Source organism: Mchenga conophoros, linkage group LG20, assembly GCF_057382185.1.
Source record: "Mchenga conophoros isolate Kocher_MC1m ecotype Shallow Benthic linkage group LG20, M_conophoros_male_GT1.1, whole genome shotgun sequence".
Lineage (NCBI taxonomy): Eukaryota > Metazoa > Chordata > Actinopteri > Cichliformes > Cichlidae > Mchenga > Mchenga conophoros.
Genome location: NC_140545.1, coordinates 23,588,222 through 23,592,721, shown reverse-complemented (window position 1 = coordinate 23,592,721; position 4,500 = coordinate 23,588,222).

The window sequence follows — 4,500 nt, the reverse complement described above, 5'->3', positions numbered from 1 at the left end:
GTACTTTCTTTGTGCAATTAGGAGTTGTATATCAGCTCCCATAATCTTTTGCTTAGTAAGGCTCTCTGGGCATTACATAATTCCAAACAATGTTGCAGAGCGATAGATGAAAAATAAATGTTTATAGGATTAACACAAGTTGATTATAAATGGATGGCAAATCCACAATAATCAGCTTCCTAAATGCTGAATAATTATTACATTAGGAGTGTTTTTTATTGAAGGAAAATATGCAGAGAGCATTTCAATATACACAAAATTAAACCGCTACTATGAGTGCCCTGCACACTATACAGATTTAAAATCAAATTTATTTGAACATCAGCATGACTTAACAACAGCATCTTGTGGAAGTTTATATTGTAAAGACATTACAGTATTAGAGACAAGATAATTTGGTATGAGCAAGCGTTTGGTAACAGTGGAGAGGAAGAACTCCATTTTAACAGGAAGACTTCCACCAAAACCTTGCTCAGGGAGGCGCAGCCATCCGCCATAACCGGTTGGAGGTAACAGGAAAGAGAAGACACAAAAGAGGAGTGTGTAAAGAGACCAGAAAAAACAAACAGGACCAAAAAACTATGGGTGAAAGAAGACAAAGGTTATTGACATGCAATTAATGGTATACATACATATATGGAGCATGAAAAAAGGGGTGTGGAGAAGAAGCAAAAAATAAATCATGGGAAGTCTTCCAGCAGTCTGAGCCTGTAGTAGCATTAAGCAGTGGTTTAGGGTCACATGACCAAGCCCTGAGTATTATCTTTTTTCAAAAGGAAAAATTTTAAGTCTAATATTAAAAGTAGAGATGGTGTCTGTCTCATGAACTTAAAAAAGGAGCTGGTTCCACAGGAGAGGATACTGATAGCTGAAGGCTCTGCCTCCCATTCTACTTTTAGAAACTCAGGAACTATAAGTAAGCTGCAGTCTGAGAGCAAAGTGCTCTATTGGTTTGATGAGGTCTTTAAGATATGATGGGGCATGATCACTCAAAACTTTGTGTGCGACTTTGCACATGCCTAAGGGAAGCATATATAAGAAGTACCAGCCCTAGCACAGAACTTTGTGGCATGCTGTGCTTATATCAGATAGATACAATTCAAACCAATGCACTGCTTTTCCACTAATTCCAGTGGTATGTCCTTGTCTCACTAGTAATTTGCTGCACTTAGATTTTGCAGGACAAATACAGGTCTAAGTCCAGTATCTGAGGCTATGAGGAAATTAGTAGTAGTGCTTCATGCAGTGAAAATAATCACATTGTTTCTTTCCAACAACATCTTTTGAGACATTTGGAAATAAAATGAGGGTTGTGAATCGGTCTGTAATTGTCTAAAAGATCTAAACAGTATATAAGAGGTCTTAAATATGTACTGAGAAAACAGTCAGCACCTTTTTGGGGGGTGCAGCTTGAAGGTTAAATTGCTGTATCATGCAGCATGTTAATTATTTGAATAGTTTGTCCTTGGTTAGTGTCTAAAGCCAACCTTGATGAAATAATTACCCCCACCCTTACTTTTTGGTATGTAAATTATGCACTGGTGTCATATGTCTCTGTGCAAAGCTGGCTAATCACATATTTTACACCTGAGAAACCACCACTGAGAAGGAAGTGGCAGTTTCAGTGCACATAAAACATGTCTGTGTGAGGTGTGGGGAGCGAAGGGAAACGAAAGGTCCATCATCAGCATATCCAAATAGGAAGGAGCCACGACATGGAACTCTTTAAATGGAAGCTTTGACAGAAGCCTGCAATCCTTTCTCACCACACTGCCCCTGCTAATCCCCTCCATTCAACCACATCACTATGGAAACTGTCTGGATGTTTCACCCTTGCCGCCTAACTTGTGCCATGCAGCCATGTCGGCCACTGACATGGAGGTTGTGCAGCAAAATGCTGGCTGTTCACTGTTTCCCTACACGCCACAGGTCTCTATGTGACATTACATGCTGCTAGACTTATAGTGATTTTTTTTTTACCCAGGAAAAAGAAAAATGCTCAAGAAGAGACAGCAAATGCAAGTTCAAAGCAGCGCAAGAATAAGCACTTCAGCCTTTAAGAGAAAGACAAAAAAACCTTGGCTGTATGGTGCAGAGTTCAAGGTGGTTGGAGCAAATTTTCATATTGCTTGCTCCCGATACCTATTTCATTTCTTTGACTTCCTCTGGCAAAATTGCAGGAGAATATTTGTCATGGTTTTAAAAGGTTTATCAGCTTCAAAGCTGAGGGAGCTGGTCGTCCAACCCATCAGCGAGACTACGCAATCCTTCCAGCGCTGACAAGAATGGGTTAGAGCATGTGGACAAAATTTCCCTGCTAAGCCCCCAATTCAGAGCTTTTACATAAAGCTAGAAGAAGCACATTTGCATTTGCCATTGACGTCAGCTTTAATCCATCCCAAACCACTTCTCCAGCCCCCTCAACATCTCGGAGAAGAGCTTCGGTAATTGCTAATTACAGGAAAAAAGACGGTTATAATCACAAGCACCAACGGTCTGGTCAGTGCCAACGCCTGTGACCTAAAATCTGCTGAAATCAGCTGTAACATAGAGCTCATAGGTGAGCACAATCTTAAACATAGGGAAGTATGGTTAAGGCTGTGCTTCTTGTTTAGTTAAAGCAGCAATTCAGCTAAATCTCACATTCATGTATCTTGTGTGTTGCTGTCTTCTTACCTCTTTTTATAAAAGTGCCAAAAGCATACCCCGGACATGAATTACCTGCTTGGGTGATTTTATTTTTCCCCTGAGCAGTCGCTGATGGTATAGCACAGCATTGCATGGTATTTAATTGGATGCTTTTCTGGCATCTTATCAGGGCTACACTGTTTTTTATGTATTCATCATTTATTAATGATATATAAAACCTACAATGTCTATGTGTAATCTAAGTATAAATTTAAATTGTCTGTTTTGTCAAACCTGACTCTCCTTTAGGAGAAACGGATCCAGCTGGCACTGCTATCAAGCTTTAAGTGATGTCAGATTTTTAAAAAGGTATTTGACAAGTTTTGACACCCTATCTATGATATCTAAATACAAATCAATTATTCCCTATGATATATAAAGACTATAGACATACTTACTTGGCAGTACTTAATCTGAATTTTTCCTAACATTTTCATTTAAATGCTTTTTAGCAATAAACCTATTGGAATAAATGTACAATCTGTACAATCAAACAAGAAAAAATGTAAAGCCATATTTTCTTTTCTTTTTTTTATCACTTTCCACAAATTCATTGTCTTGTGTGTAGCGCTTCAGTATATTGTGAACTACACAATGAATAAGTGATGTACTTACTAAATCATTTATAGATCATTTGGTCTTACGAGTTCATGTCTACCATTGCCATAACCTGCAACGTTTCAAAATTCACGAGGGTGTATTATGATTAAGTCATTTGTTGTTAAAACACATGTTGTCTCAGTTTTGTCACAGAGAAGAGATCATGCTGGAGCTAAAACAATTGCAACAATACAGTTTCTTTGCACCCCCTCCCCCCTTACACCACCCGATCAGTGTGTTGATATTCCGCAGATTAAAGTACATCTTTGTACTGCTGGGGGTACTAGATGAAAGTCAGGTAACACACTAATGTTTGGTCATATCTGACTGTATATAAAAGATGGCTGCAGCCCCATCGGTAAAATGAAGCCAGAAGTTTCTGAGTTCTTTATGATCATTAGGAGGGGGCGACATGTCTGGTTGCAAAAAGATTTGCAGTTGTATCGAAGTCTATGGGTAAAGGACTTGATAGATGACCTCACAAAACACTTTCATGATTAGTTTATGGTCTCATTTGATAGTTTCAGCAACTATAACTTTATAACAAACTGTGTGCTGCTGTGCACAAACATAGCTTAATCAAGAACAACTGGGCTTTCCAATATTTCTAATGTTTGTTCTTTTACGTCATTGTCTACAAATATCTTGGAAACCTATGCACCTGGCTGTGCAACCAGGCTAGTCGGCCAGCAAAATATGCCCCCTAAGTGATGCGGGAGACTCACATTTTAGCCTTTGCCAATGATGCTGTGTGGATTGTGATTGATCAAAGAAGTTGTTTTGCAATCCCAGTGGAATTTTATTTTATCAGTTATTTAATAATTTAATAATATGCTATAAGTGACTTTTTATATGCATAATTTGTAATCCACCATAATTAAACTAATAGAGACAGTTAGACATAGAAATGAACCAAACCAATACAGATTAATGAACTCCATATTCTTTCATGCAGAACTACCTTTTGATTGACTAATAACTTTTATATAAGTGAGCAGTGTCCTTGATTTTCCCAGCCAGATCCAACACTTGCGCCAAAGACTAACCAACCACCCACCATTGCTAACCATAAAACTAATACTAAGTCCCTCTCCTCTGATTATACTGTAAGGTGCATTTCTGCGCCACTTGAAACCCCCAGTGTACTGCCTGTCTCTCAGTAGAGATGTTACCTGCCTTTATTTGGAAGTTTGACATGACAGATTACTTTAA